Here is a 16,797-nt window from a genome sequence, read left to right as displayed (position 1 = left end):
TGTCTACCAAGAGATCCTGAAGGAGAATGTCCGACCATCTGTTCGTGTACTCAAGCTGAAACGAACTTGGGTTCTGCAGCAGGACAATGATCCTAAACACACCAGCAAGTCCACCACCGAATGGCTGAAGAAAAACAAAATAAAGACTTTGGAGTGGCCTAGCCAAAGTCCTGACCTGAATCCTATTGAGATGTTGTGGTATGACCTTAAAAAGGCCGTTCATGCTCGAAAACCCTCTAATGTAACTGAATTAGGACAATTCTGCAAAGATGAGTGGGCCAAAATTCCTCCAGGACGCTGTAAAAGCCTCATTGCACGTTATCGCAAACGCTTGGTTGCAGTTGTTGCTGCTAAGGGTGGCCCAACCAGTTATTAGGTTTAGGGGGCAATCACTTTTTCACACAGGGCCATGATGGTTTGGATTTTTTTTCACCTTTAATAATAAACACCTTCATTTACAAATTGCATTTTGTGTTTACTTGTGTTGTCCTTGACTATTGTTTAAATTGGTTTGATGTTCCGAAACACTTAAGTGTGACAAACATGCAAAGGAACAGGAAATGAGGAAGGGGGCAAACACTTTTTCACACCACTGTATTTGGCAAGTACAGAATCACAGTATATATAAAATAATATGCAAAGTGGTTGGAGGGAAGCTTCAGAATGGCAAAGATGTTTTTATTACAAATTATGTGAACAGACTGCAGGTTCTCTTTAACTGCTTGCCGCCCACCCACTGTCAAATGACGGCGGGGATGTGCAGCTCTTGTTCTGGGACGCTGTCATATGATGGCGGCCCAGAATGGCCGCTCTCACGCACCCGCAGGGGCGCGCAGATGTGGTGATTGTGGCCGCAGGTAGGACACGGCACGACCCCGATCTGTGTAAAGAGCCACTTCCGTGGCTCTTTAACCATGTTATCGGCTGTGTCCAATCACAGCCGGTCACATGTAAACACAGAGATGCCGGTAATCGGCGCTCCTCGCATCACACTGAAAGAGTGTGAGAAAAGGAGAACCGATCAGCGGCATCTCCTCACAGGGGGACATCTAGGGATGTAATTGGGGCACCGATCATCAGTGTCCTGATTACAATAAAGAAAAAAAAGTGTAACAATATAGTGCCCACCAATGCCAGCATACAGTGCTCACCAGTGGCATCAATCAGTGCCCACCACTGCCCACAAGTGCCACAAATCAGTGCCCATTAGCCATGCCAGTCAGTGCTGTCAGTACCGCCTATCAATGCTGCCCATCAATGCCCATCACTGCTGTCTATCAGTGTCGCCCATCAGTGCCACCCATCAATTCCCATCAGTGCCCATCTGTACCGCCTCTCCATGCTGCCTATCCATGCTCACCAGTGCCGCCTATCAGTGCCCACCAGTGCCACCTATTAGAGCCCATCAGTACCACCTAACAGTGCCCATCAGTGCCGCCTATCAGTGCTCATCTGTGCCACATATCAGTGCCACCTATCAGTGCCCATAAGTGTGGCATATTAGTGCCTCCTCATCATTGACCATAAGTGCCACCTTATCAATGCCCACCAGTTCAGCCTATCAGAGTCCATCGGTGTTGCCTCATCAGCGCACACTAGTGAAGGAGAAAAATTACTTAGTTACAAAATGTACTGACAGAAAAAATGTAAAAATACTTTTTTTCCCCCAAATTTTTGGTCTTTTTTTTTGTAAAAAAAAAAAAAAACCCAGCAGTGATTAAATACCACCAAAAGAAATCTCTATTTGTGTGAAGAAAATGATAAAACATGTTGTTTGGGTACAGCATGACCGCGCAATTGTCATTCAAAGTGCGACGGCGCTAAAAGCTGAAAAATGGTTTGGGCAGGAAGGGGGTGTCAGTGCCTGGTAGGCAGGAGGTTAAAGAGGATTTTCACTTAAAAGTGAAAGTATCATTAATTTGCAACCTCCCCCTCCTCCCTCTCCCATCTACAAGTTTAAAAGGTTTTTTTTTTTTTTTTTTTTTTTTTTTTTTAGAGCGGGTAGGGTACCTTTTTCTTACAGGTACCCCCCAATTTCCGCAAATCCCCCCTAGGTTATTAGTTTAAAGTTAACCATGAATTATGGCCTGATCATTGCTCTCAGGCCGCGTACACACGGGCGGACTGTTCGCTCAACTTTGTCCGCTGAACAGTGTTTCAGCGGACAGTCCGCTCGTGTGTGGGGCTTCAGCGGACAGTTTCAGCGGACAGTTTGACGAACAAAGTTTTTCGGAAATTCCGAAAAACTGTCCGCTGAAACTTGGTTTGAGCGGACAGTCCGCCCGTGTGTAGGCCACTTTCGAAATGAGCAAACTGTTCCCGCTCGGAGGAAAGTCTGCTCATTTCGAGCGCGTCTCCAGGTAGGCGGGGCCCGCGAAGGAGACGTCGCGGGCCCCGCCGCCTGGTATGGACTTAAAGGGGAACCCCAACGCCGAAAAAATCGGCGTGGGGGTCCCCCCAAAGTCCACAACAGACCCTTGTCCGAGCACGCTACCTGGCCGGCCAGGAAAGGGGGGCGAGCGAGCGCGCCCCCCCTCCCGAGCCGTACCAGGCCGCGTGCCCTCAACATGCGGGGTGCCTTGGGGAAGGGGGGGCCGCGCGGCCCCCTCACCCCAAAGCACCTTGTCCCCATGTTGATGAGGACAAGGGCCTCTTCCCGACAACCCTGGCCGTTGGTTGTCGGGGTCTGCGGGCGGGGGGCTTATCGGAATCCGGGAGCCCCCTTTAATAAGGGGGCCCCCGGATACCGGCCCCCCACCCTATGTGAATGAGTATGGGGTACAATGTACCCCTACCCATTCACCTGTAAAATAAAAGTACCCAAAAAAAAAACACAACACACGAGATAAAATATTTTATTGCACAGCTCCGGGGGTCTTCCGTCTTCGGGGGTCTTCTCGCCGGACTCCTCCGCTATCTTCTTGTAGCTCTTTTGCTAGCGGAGGAGTCCGGCTTTCTTCCTCCCCCCCGCCGGCCTCTTCTCCCGACTTCGGGGGTCTTGTCCCCCTCTTCGGTTCTTCTGCCGGGCCACCGCGCCTTCTTATAGCTCTTTTACAGGCGGTGGCCCGGTCTTCTGTCGCCGCCGCCTTCCGTTCTTCTGCCGGGCCACCGCGCCTTCTTATAGCTCTTTTAGAGGCGGTGGCCCGGTCTTCTGTCGCCGCTGTCGCCTTCCGGTCGCCTTCCGTTCTTCTTCTTGTTCTTCTTCTTCTTCTCCAGGAGATGTTGACACGTCGCTCTCTCCGGCCGGAATGCCAGAGCCGCGCTGCGCGGCCACTTATATAGTGACAATGGGGCGGTGTCACATGGTATATGTCACATGGGTTGGTCACATGGGTTGATGTCACATGGGGACTATGACATCGTAAGGGGGCGGGGTCACCATGTGACCAACCCATGTGACATATACCATGTGACACCGCCCCATTGTCACTATATAAGTGGCCGCACAGCGCGGCTCTGGCATTCCGGCCGGAGAGAGCGACGTGTCAACATCTCCTGGAGAAGAAGAAGAAGAACAAGAAGAAGAACGGAAGGCGACCGGAAGGCGACAGCGGCGACAGAAGGCCAGGCCACCGCCTCTAAAAGAGCTATAAGAAGGCGCGGTGGCCCGGCAGAAGAACGGAAGGCGGCGGCGACAGAAGACCGGGCCACCGCCTGTAAAAGAGCTATAAGAAGGCGCGGTGGCCCGGCAGAAGAACCGAAGAGGGGGACAAGACCCCCGAAGTCGGGAGAAGAGGCCGGCGGCGGGGAGGAAGAAAGCCGGACTCCTCCGCTAGCAAAAGAGCTACAAGAAGATAGCGGAGGAGTCCGGCGAGAAGACCCCCGAAGACGGAAGACCCCCGGAGCTGTGCAATAAAATATTTTATCTCGTGTGTTGTGTTTTTTTTTTGGGTACTTTTATTTTACAGGTGAATGGGTAGGGGTACATTGTACCCCATACTCATTCACATAGGGTGGGGGGCCGGTATCCGGGGGCCCCCTTATTAAAGGGGGCTCCCGGATTCCGATAAGCCCCCTGCCCGCAGACCCCGACAACCAACGGCCAGGGTTGTCGGGAAGAGTCCCTTGTCCTCATCAACATGGGGAAAAGGTGCTTTGGGGTGGGGGGCCGCGCGGCCCCCCCTTCCCCAAGGCACCCCCCATGTTGAGGGCACGCGGCCTGGTACGTCTCGGGAGGGGGGGGGCGCGCTCGCTCGCCCCCCTTTCCTGGCCGGCCGGGTAGCGTGCTCGGACAAGGGTCTGTTGTGGACTTTGGGGGGACCCCCACGCCGATTTTTTTCGGCGTTGGGGTTCCCCTTTAAGTACATTCCAGGCGGCGGAGCCCGCGACGTCTCCGTCACGGGCCCGGCCTACCTGCATACGCGCTCAAAATGAGCGGACTGTTGCCTCGTGTGTGGGCGAGTCCGCTCATTTCAAAAGTTGCGCGGACTTAGTACGACGAACAAAGTTTGCCGTATTTGTCCGCTCAAAAAGTGCCGTGTGTGGGCGTGTTCGTTCATTCAAAAGTTTGAGCGGACTGTTTGACGAACTTAGTTTCGGCAGACAGTCCCCGCGTGTGTACGCGGCCTCACTCTGACATTCGCAATGACACCTCAAGTATGTGGCGAAACTGATATTTATATACTTCATATACATGTGCTCGCCCTACACTGCGCTTTTAAATGGGGGTGTGCCCCGGGGTGACAGGGGTGCCTTAAAATATTTTTACAATATTTTATTTTATTTACAATATTTTTTATATTTTATACAATTTTTTTTTTTTTTTTTTGCTTCTTTATTGCTATCACAAGGGGGCTAACAAGTAGGTGACAGGTACTCCTCCTAGAGATGTTGGAGGTCTATTAGACACCCCAGTGTTTAACCAGCCCTCCACTTCAGCTATTAAAGTACAGATCTTGCTTGAACAGCTACATCCTTCTGCTACACCAGCCAAGGAATGACAGCTTTGCCCCCGGAAGTGACATAATACACGTCTCATCTGGGGTCATTAGTCACAGGGGGGGGCTCGGGGAAATGGATGTCCCCCAAGGTCCTCCTGCTTTCACTGTGGAAGCTTTTTCCTTTGGTCCCAGAGAAATGGGAGAGCACAGGAACCACCACAGGGGTTGTAGGGGTGGGGCACACTTTGAGAGCCCCATAAAAGTAATTGGGCTGCTCTAGTTCATTTTTAGCAAAATGCCCTTTAGCTCTTAGCCCTTGTACACACGGTCGGACATTCCGACGGAAAATGTCCGATCGGACCGTGTTGTCGAATAATACGACTGTGTGTGGGCTACATCGGACTGTTTCCGTCGGAATATCCAACGGACAAAATTTTAGAGCTGGGCTATAAAACTTTCCGATAACATGATCCGATCGGACTTTGTCCGATTGTGTGTAGAGAATTCCGATCGGACAAAGTGCCACGCATGCTCAGATCAAATTCCTACACCAAAGCTATTGGCTACTAGCCTGAACGTAGTCCCGTCGTAACGAAATAACGTCATCACGTTATGTACGATCGGATTTTCTGACAACTTTGTCTGACCGTGTGTATGCAACACAAGTTTCGGACAAAATCCGTCGGACAAAATCTGACGGATTTTGTTGTTGGAATGTCCATCCGTGTGTACAAGGGCTTAAAGTTGGTACCAAGCTTGATTGAACCCCTTATCCACTATGCTGTTTATAAAGGTACCTTGGTAGACAAGTGGTCAACCAGGAGTCTGGAGCGAATATCTTTAACAATGTATCAAACTCAAGAGCTCAACAAATTATACTTGTCCAAAATCTTAGAGCCATGGGGGCTCCAAAATTGTATTTCTTATGGTTTTCTCCAAGTGACGGCACTTGTATGTGAACGAAGCTGAAAAGCAGTTGTACTTCCTCTATGGACATAAGCTGGACCCGTTGGGTAAGTCTGCTCATCCATGTGCCCACCAGCTGTAATCAAGCCAGCAGCGGCTGGAGTGATCACTGAATAGGTACAAGGAGAGGTTAGCTGTAACCAATAAATCAAATTGAAGTCAACAGAATGACACAGCTGCTTCTATCATTCACTCATAAATAGATTTTATCCATTGCTTGGCCCAGCTATGATTACCGAGACTTTCCTCTCCATAGCGAGCCTTGCTTGCAGATGAAAATCGAGCTGCATCATCATAAGACAGGTATGACATTAACCAGCAAAAAGTCAAATCTGCCCATCACTACTGGTGGCATTAAGATGAAATTTCAGATGTGATATAAGCAGAAAGTCGCACGATTCACCTTCGATCGGAGTTTGATGTCATCTACTGCACCCGGATTCTGCAGGTGTCATGAACATCTGGGCGGGTCTGCATTTACAATCCATGATATGGCGCTCTGCAACCTACTTCTGTCTATTTGAGGCAATGTAGACAGCCTGCTGTGGGAGGAGTTGAGAATATTTAATTTGTAGGATGGTGGAACTGGTATCCCCAGAATGCCAGATTACATTGCCAATAAGGTGTTTGGGCAATGGTGTGGCCTGATGCACCATCTGTATGAAAATAAGTCATGGACAGAAAAGCAATGTTCACTGTATATGTTTATGTGTCATGGCTTTCTTTTTCATCTTTTAGGCCATCTGTTTACCAATGGAACAACTCAGAATGCAGCCTCTCCATTCCCTAGAGACCAGCAACATCACTGAGAATGCAGCCTACCCATTCACTAGAGACAGGTGACATCACTGAGAATGCAGCCTATCCATTCACTAGAGACAGGTGACATCAGTGAGAATGCAGCCTATCCATTCACTAGAGACAGGTGACATCACTGAGAATGTAGCCTATCCATTCACTAGAGACAGGTGACATCAGTGAGAATGCAGCCTATCCATTCACTAGAGACTGGTGACATCACTGAGAATGCAGCCTATCCCTTCACTAGAGACAGGTGACATCACTGAGAATGCAGCCTATCCATTCACTGGAGACCAGTGACACCACTGAGAATGCAACACATCAATTCACTAGAGAGCGGTGACATCACTAAAGGTTCAGCATATCCATTTGCCAGAGTCTGGTGACATCAGCGGGAATGCAGCATATTCATTTACTAGAGAGCGATGACATCACCAAGAATGTAGCCTATCCATTCAGAGACCAAAGACATCACGGAGATTGCAGCCTATCGATTCTTTAGAGACCAGTGACCAATGTAGATTATCGATTCATTTGAATATTATAAAGAATGTGATCACTTTCGGAAAACATTTTCAGCCAATATTGTGCAGCAATGCTGCGGCTCACAATGAAGAAAACAAACTCTGAGCCCTCTTCCCCTGATATCATATATGTTTGGGGGTGAACGTTAAATCTTGACTAAAATATCCTTCGAAAATGTAATCCAAGTCTCTTATATCTTTACGCATACATGGAGATTGTAGATTTCCTTGTGTTAGGGAATCATGCAGAAAGCGCCATCCTCCCTCTCCTGGGCGCAGATGGTGAAATGATTAGAGAAGGACACGTCGCTCCGAGTTGCCGGTGTAATCAGAAGAGGTCGAATGCTTTCCCTTTGTTGTCACGGTAAGGATTTGGGAAGATAAGGCTTGTTATTGAATCCAAATTAGCCCGGCTGCACAGTTTATCTGTCTGAACGTCTGTAACATCAAACTGTTCCTTCCCAGAGATATCAATACAATTATCCCAGATTACTGAGCCTAGAAATGATCTGGCCCTAAGACATACTCCTGTTAACTCGTTCCTCCCTACACGTAACACCGGGTTACTTTCTGTAGAACCTCTTAGGGTACAGACTAAGCCTCTATAATCCAGGGCCTGAACACCAGGCTCTCCCCTTCCATACAGGTGTCTGGGGGAGCTCTAACCCTAGGACCTCTAGGAGGCTTGGCATTATTCTTGCTGGGGCTCCCATGTAACCCCACACATCACCCGGGATGATAACTCTGGGTCTGAAGAGCAGACCTGGGAACACCTGGCAGAGCCAGATTAACCAGCACCCCTACAGAGCCCAAAAAACCTTTAATGGGTTCTGTCCTCCGTATACAAGTTATTTCCGACAAGATAATCACCCCCAAGCCAAAAAATGAATGTCCAGGTGGGATTGCCATCCCTTTCATAATAAATGACAAAATCCAAAATCAGACAAAAGGTAGCCAGTTCTTCACAGCTATAGAGTTTATCTTCCAAAGTAGCACAAATGGAGACGTCCAATGGTCACACAGTTGAAAGAAGCATCAAAAAACACTTGTTCTAAACAAACTGGAAATGTTCACATTCTCTCCCATATCCACCAAGGAGCAGACCCAACGTTTCCCTGAAGGGGAGCACAGAGACTTGCTCTCCAAAACACTCACATGGTAGATTTCTAAGTGTGCACCATGGAAGTGGTGTTTCTCCTCAACTTCCTTCCCTTGCTTCTTACTTTAGTATCTTCCTCAAGCGTCACCCCTGCTTCCCTGCTGGGTCCCTGGCTTGGCACTCCAGGTGCTCTTCAAGCATCACCCCACTGACTGGGTCCCTGGCTAGGCACTCCAGATACTCCTCAAGCTTCACCCCAATGACTGGGTCCCTGGCTTGGCACTCCAGATACTCCTCAAGAGTCACCCCAATGACTGGGTCCCTGGCTTGGCACTCCAGATACTCCTCAAGCGTCACCCCAATGACTGGGTTCCTGGCTTGGCACCTGCTGAAGATTCCTGATTCGTCGTCCCCGGTTGGTGAGAATACTCCTCTGGTACTTGCTTCAGCTACTCACTGTGGTCCCTGGTAACTAGGTGGCTGGTCCCTTAGTGAGCTTCCCCTCTACCTGTGACCACAACAGGTTATCTGGCCAGCAGAACCGTCACTTCTGGTTGGACTGCAAGCCACAATTCCAACCCTATGCTGTTCTCTCTTGTTTCTGTATAGGCCCTCAGACAGCATAGCAGCCAGATGATCCCGGGATAGGCCCAAACTCTGGCCTAGCTAGCAGCCCCGGCAGCACAACACACATCCACCCAGACAGCCGTCCAGGTGGCACAGAACCCTGGTCACCTGATTCCACCCAAATATATAGGTTCTCCCATGAGGCTAAGGGGCCCAAGAAAACCCCTGCCCATTGGCTGAGACACCCCAATATTCCTAATCTGTCCTTGCATCGCCCTTGTGTTATCTAATGTCACCAGGTACCCAGCCATCCAGCTACAGAAGAGAGAAGTGCAGCAATTCCAGACTTAGTGTGAAATACATTGATCCCTAACAACTGGCCAAGGCAACTATACCTGGCAGGTAAATTTAGGAGCAACCCTGCCTAAACATCATGGTGCTACACCTGTAAAAGGAAAGATGCCTATGCTTACCTATTCTGAAGTCTCTCCCATCCAGAAACATGATCTTTCAGTGCTTGCATCAGTGTAGAGGAGAGATCGCCGACAGCAGCTGCATTGCCTGTGCGATGACGACACCCATAGTCTTTCTATGGGGCATCCTTCGTCGGCTGTCCCTCTTCTACACTGAATCCAACATGGGAAGCCGGTCATGTGACCGGAATGGAGAAACTTCAGAATAGGCAAGTATAGACATCTTTCCTTTTACAGGGTAGATAGAATAGGCTTAGAATGGGGTGGCAGTAGATTTAAGCTTAGTTAGGTTTTGACTGGAATTACACTTTAAATCCAATTTTGGATAAAATGCCTCAGATAGGAGGCATAAGCCAGAGCTTTGTATTGTTTGTTTTTGTCCAGACCAATAAAGTTTTACTTGGGAGAGATTCTACGTGTGGTTTCTTTGTTTGGAGTTTCGAATAGCCTGGAGGGAGGATGAACTCATACCTGGTTTTGGCATTCGGCTAACTAAGGGGATGACCCCGAATACTGGGAGTGGTGGCTTACTATTTTAACCTATTCACACTGTTCTATGATGGTTGATGCTCATTGAATTGTGCTTGCCCTCAATGCAGTGTACCAAAATGCATGTACAGTATTTTCATATGAATGAATTGTGGTGCATTGGAAGCAGTAGTAAACCCAACAATAAAAATGTATTATATTACAGCTTACCAATCCTTTAAGTGGTTGCAAATGAAATATGAGCGATGCATATCCCTCTATAGTGTGTACTTGTCTCAACTTCTGTCTGCTGCCTCATTCCTCTGCTATCTACATGAATCACTTCTTTAAAGTTTTCCTGACACCAACAGAAAAATGGTGACAGGGGAGGGACCTCAAGCTGGTTGACAGCCTCAGCCCTGTTCTTGTGTGCTGTGTGAAGGGGGGTGTATGTCCCTTCCTTCCAATCAGCTCTCAGAGCTCTCCTCACCGAGCTCTGCAGAGTGTAGCTCCAGCTCTCTCCCCCTGTTTTATTTTTTATGAACGCTCAGACAAGCGTAAAAATTCAGCACTTTGAACAGATGCAGAGAAGAGAAGACTACAGATAAATAGGTACAACTTATGTAGGAGAATTAGTTTCATCTCTGTGTATCATGTGAGGATAGCCCTTTCAGTGGGTATATGTAAGAGTATACAACCACTTTAAATATGGCAGCTGTGTTCGTGGTGAGATTGTTAGGTGAAAATAAAGGTGGAAAAAAAAACTCGAAATCTAACACACTTCCTACCTTAGGATGTCACCACTCCACTGGAGGAGCTGATTTGTGTCAGACATTTGGAAGCACAACTAAGAACTCTGCATGATTCTGTCATCCCTGAGCTGGCATCTCAGTCGATGTAGTAGATGGTGACCCTGGATTATCCCTGAATAAAGATGGTGCCATCCTTCTGGAGAGAAAAGCAGATGAATGCATTGTCAAGGGGAGTACTGTGATCCCTGTGAGAGGCAATAAATACCTGGGAGTGTTACACTTTACTATGCATGCATGTACATGACAAATATATCTGCCGATAAGTCCTGTTGAAGTGATAAGGGTTCAGGGTTAGGTTGGGGGAGTTGGCATTTCAAGGGTTAATTTAGGGTTTTAGTGGGTGGCCAGTTGGTGGTTTTTGATGGGGTTAAAGGCAGGGACGCGCGGTGAGGTCAGTGGCTGGTGAGGCACTGGCTAGCATCAGAGCCAGAGATGGAGATTGGAGATTATTTGCCATAAATTAATGCTTCATTCCATATGCAGAGGAACGAAGTGTCAGGAACCATGAAACAGACGGAGACAGAAAATACAGTAAAAAAAATTACACCTTTTAATAAAGTGGTAAGAATGGTACAAATAGTAAACGTAGTCAAAACATATGAAAGAGAGCTGGTGCACAACGCTCAAAGCCACCTGTTAGGGTCTGGAAAGCGGCTGAATGAATCCGGATGCCTGCCTGGTCCACAGCCAGAGATGTCCAGGTAGAACAAAGAAAGATGGCGGCCCATCCAGAAATAAAATCAAAAAAGTTTATTGAAGATCCATAAAATCAAGGAACATGACATACATCGAATCAAAAAGGTGCTCAGTGGATGCGTTTCACATGAATGTGCTTACTCATCATGAGTAAGCACATTCGTGTGAACGTGTCCACTGAGCACCTTTTTGGATCGATGTATGTCATTTTCCTTGATTTTATGGATCTTCAATAAACTTTTTTGATTTTATTTTTGGATGTGCCGCCATCTTTCTGTGTTTTACGTAGTCAAAACATAGCCAGGGTTCGGTAGCCAAATCAGATAATCAGAACAAGCCAGGAAATTAGGAAGCCAGAGATCAGCGTAGTCGGAGGCAGCAGACAGGAACAGGAACCAGAAGGGACACAGACAGCAGAGAGTCTCTAGATATGTTGACCAAGGCGAAGGCCCCGACTGAATGAGCCAGGCAGTTTAAATAGCCAGAAGGGGGTGGCTGTGGGCTTGACTGAAGAGCAGGAAATGAACACCGGATGAGTCAGTGTTGAACGATGAGTGCTGGCAATTAACTGACAGCTGAGCAACCTGAGCACTGAGAAGGGAGGCCTGAGCCCATCCCTGACATGAAGAAACATGCAGAGCTGCAGTCTGAATAGTCAAGCTCTCTGCTAATTTTGCTCTAAGCACCCTCCCTGACACAAATTTTCAGCTGCTGTTATCTCATGTGTCTGAGAACTTGTCAGAAGTAACAGAGGAACAGAGCACCAGAGACAAACGGCACTTAGAGCTTTGGAGAGAGATAAGTAAAAACTATAGATATAGGTGCCTAGGTCAAATTTCATAAATGGGGCTTACAACCACTTTAAGGATTTAGAGAAGATCTGTAAAGAAGAGTGGACCAAAATCCCTTCTGAGATGTGTGCAAACCTGGTCACCAACTACAAGAAACGTCTGATCTCTGTGAAGTACTAAGCCATGTTTTGCGAAGGGGTTAATTACTTATTTCACTCATTAAAACGCAAATCAATTTATAACTTCTGATTCATGGTTCCTGACAATAGCCTATGGTTTTGTCATAATAGACAGTTATATCTATGTTATTAATGCACACTTTTTATGACTTATTTATGTCATGAAGGAAGACTGTCTTCAGGCCTTTGCAATACACAGTTGATAGTAGCTCTGAAGGCTGTTGTACAATCAAATTGTACAGTGTATGGCCAGCTTTAGAGTCACATTTTCTTTTCAGCTCAGAAAGCTCTGTGCTGTAACCTCATGTGCCGGAGCCAGGACATTACGCAGGCAAAAAATTGAAGACTTTTTATTAGTGAGATGAAGAAGTGTTACAGATATTCTGGCAGACAATCCTGAAATCTGGAGTTTCTGGTCTCCTAAAAACTTCAGCGAATACTTCAGACCACTATATGGGCTTTACATCATTTAATCAAATCTCTTGATATTAAATTTGTATTCTGATGCTGTTTGAATCCTCGTACCACAAGTGCCTGGCGGGGAACACAGCTTTTTTTTTTTTTTTTTTAAGAAACCTGCATGTTTTTTTCTCTTTTTTTCTATATGCTTTGTGGGGTTTTTTTTTTTCTTTTTTTAATTTGGAATCAGACAGATCCATCATACGTGAAAACAGGCCTTCGATTAAAAAGAAGAATAGCAAAACCCCAAAGCGTTCCCCAGAGAAGGGACTGTAAAACGTCCCGGCTGGACCCTTCATTACTTAGGTTTGATGAATATTCAGCGCTCCGAGTCCCGGACCTCACAAATCTTCACCTGACAAGCTGACAGCCACAATTTCCATGAATGACAAGATGACTGCTGGCAGTCAAATAGTTAACCTGCTGCCATCTAGTGGGGAAAGAGGAGAATGGGTGGACAAATCCTTTATTGAAAGGGTCTGGTGGCCCTAAAGTGATTGTCAGAGACTGCAGACATGATACAGGAGATAATCAGTGACTACAGACGTGATACAAGAGATGATTAGAGACTGCAGACAGGATACAAGAGATGGTCTGAGACTGCAGATAGGATACAAGAGATGGTCTGAGACTGCAGACAGGATAGAAGAGATGGTCAAAGACTGTAGACGTAGTACAAGTGATGATCAGAGACTGCAGACATGATACAAGAGATGATCAGAGCCTACAGACATGATACAAGAGATGGTCTGAGACTGCAGACAGGAAACAAAAGATAGTCAGAGACTGCAGACATGTATATGAGAAGGTCTGAGACTGAAGACATGGTACAAGAGATGATCAGAGACTGCAGACAGGATAAAAGAGATGGCCTGAGACTAAAGACATGGTACAAGAGATGGTCAGAGACTGCAGACATGATACAAGAGATCATCAGAGACTGCAGACAGGATACAAGAAATGGTCAGGGACTGCAGACATGATACAAGGGATGATCAGAGACTACAGACATGATACAAGAGATGGTCTGAGACTGTAGACATGATACAAGAGATGGTCAAAGACTACAGACAGGATACAAGACATGGTCAGACACTGTAGACAGGATACCAGAGATGGTCAGAGACTGCAGACAGGATACAGGAGATGGCCAGACACTGCAGATATGATACAATATATGATCAGGGGCTTCAGACATGATAGAAGAGATGATCAGGGACTGCAGACAAGATACAGGAGATGGTCAGGGACTCTAGGCATGATACAAGAGATGATCAGAGACTACAGACATGATACAAAAGATGATCAGAGACTACAGACATGATACAAGAGATAATCAGAGACTACAGACATGGCACAAGGGATGGTCCGAGACTGCAGACATGATACAAGAGATGGTCAAAGACTACAGACAGAATACAGGAGATGGTCAGACACTGCAGACAGGATACAAGAAATGGTCAGAGACTGCAGACAGGACACCGGAGATGGTCAGACACTGCAGATATGATACAGGAGATGATCAGAGGCTTCGGACATGATACAAGAGATGATCAGGGACTACAGACATGATACAAGAGATGATCAGAGACTGCAGACAGGATACAAAAGATGGTCTGAGACTGAGGACATGGTACAAGAGATGGTCAGAGACTGCAAGAATGGTACAAGAGATGGTCAGAGACTGTAGACATGCTACAAGAGATGGTCAGAGGCTGCAAACATGACAAAAAATATGATCAGGGACTGCAGACATTATACAAGAGATGATCAGAGACTGTAGACACGATACAAGGGATGACCAGAGACTGCAGACAGGATACAAGAGATGATCAGAGACTACAAACATAGTACAAGAGATGGTCAGAGACTGTAGACATGATACAAGAGATGGTCAGAGGCTGCAGACATGACAAAAAAGATGATCAGGGACTGCAGACATGATACAAGAAATGATCAGAGACTGTATACATGATACAAGAGATGACCAGAGACTGCAGACAGGATGCAAGAGATGGTCAGAGACTACAGACATGTTACAAGAGATGGTCCGAGACTGTAGACATGATACAAGAGATGGTCAAAGACTAAAGACAGGATACAAGAGATGGTCAGAGACTGCAGACAGGATACAGGAGATGGTCAGACACTGCAGATATGATACAGGAGATGATCAGGGGCTTCAGACATGATAGAAGAGATGATCAGGGACTGCAGACAGGATACAGGAGATGGTCAAAAACTGCAGATATGATACAGGAGATGATCAGGGGCTTCAGACATGATACAAGAGATGATCAGAGACTGCAGACAGGATACAAGAGATGGTCTGAGACGGAAGACATGGTACAAGAGACGGTCAGAGACTGCAAGAATGGTACAAGAGATGGTCAGAGACTGTAGACATGATACAAGAGATGGTCAGAGGCTGCAGACATGACTAAAAAGATGATCAGGGACTGCAGACATGATACAAGAGATGATCAGAGACTGTAGACATGATACAAGAGATGACCAGAGACTGCAGACAGGATATAGGAGATGGTCAGAGACTGCAGACAGGATACAGGAGATGGTCAGAGACTGCAGACAGGATAAAAGAAATGGTCAGGGACTGCAGAAATGATACAAGAGATGATCAGAGACTACAGACATGATACAAGAGATGATCAGAGACTGCAGACAGGATGCAAGAGATGGTCAGAGGCTGCAGACATGACAAAAAAGATGATCAGGGACTGCAGACATGATACAAGAGATGATCAGAGACTGTTGACATGATACAAGAGAAGACCAGAGACTGCAGACAGGATGCAAGAGATGGTCAGAGACTACAGACATGTTACAAGAGATGGTCCGAGACTGTAGACATGATACAAGAGATGGTCAAAGACTAAAGACAGGATACAAGAAATGGTCAGAGACTGCAGACAGGATACAGGAGATGGTCAGACACTGCAGATATGATACAGGAGATGATCAGGGGCTTCAGACATGATAGAAGAGATGATCAGGGACTGCAGACAGGATACAGGAGATAGTCAAAAACTGCAGATATGATACAGGAGATGATCAGGGGCTTCAGACATGATACAAGAGATGATCAGAGACTGCAGACAGGATACAAGAGATGGTCTGAGATGGAAGACATGGTACAAGAGACGGTCAGAGACTGCAAGAATGGTACAAGAGATGGTCAGAGACTGTAGACATGATACAAGAGATGGTCAGAGGCTGCAGACATGACAAAAAAGATGATCAGGGACTGCAGACATGATACAAGAGATGATCAGAGACTGTAGACATGATACAAGAGATGACCAGAGACTGCAGACAGGATACAGGAGATGGTCAGAGACTGCAGACATGATACAAGAAATGGTCAGGGACTGCAGACATGATACAAGAGATGATCAGAGACTACAGATATGATACAAGAGATGATCAGAGACTACAGACATGATACAAGAGATGATCAGAGACTACAGACATGGTACAAGAGATGGTCCGAGACTGCAGAAATGATACAAGAGATGGCCAGAGACTGCAGAAATGATACAAGAGATGGCCAGAGACTGCAGAAATGATACAAGAGATGGTCAGACACTGCAGATATGATACAGGAGATGATCAGGGGCTTCAGACATGATAGAAGAGATGATCAGGGACTGCAGACAGGATACAGGAGATGGTCAAAAACTGCAGATATGATACAGGAGATGATCAGGGGCTTCAGACATGACAAAAAATATGATCAGGGACTGCAGACATTATACAAGAGATGATCAGAGACTGTAGACATGATACAAGAGATGATCAGAGACTGCGGACAGGATACAAGAGATGGTCTGAGACGGAAGACGCGGTACAAGAGATGGTCAGAGACTGCAAGAATGGTACAAGAGATGGTCAGAGACTGTAGACATGATACAAGAGATGGTCAGAGGCTGCAGACATGACAAAAAAGATGATCAGGGACTGCAGACATGATACAAGAGATGATCAGAGACTGTAGACATGATACAAGAGATGACCAGAGACTGCAGACAGGATACAGGAGATGGTCAGAGACTGCAGACAGG

The sequence above is a fragment of the Lithobates pipiens genome, unplaced genomic scaffold (genome assembly GCF_037356315.1).
Source record: "Lithobates pipiens isolate NorthernLeopardFrog02 unplaced genomic scaffold, aLitPip1_a1.2 Scaffold_23, whole genome shotgun sequence".
Classification (NCBI taxonomy): Eukaryota; Metazoa; Chordata; class Amphibia; order Anura; family Ranidae; genus Lithobates; species Lithobates pipiens.
The sequence above is the reverse complement of the archived record's forward strand: the minus strand, read 5'-3'. Positions refer to the sequence as shown.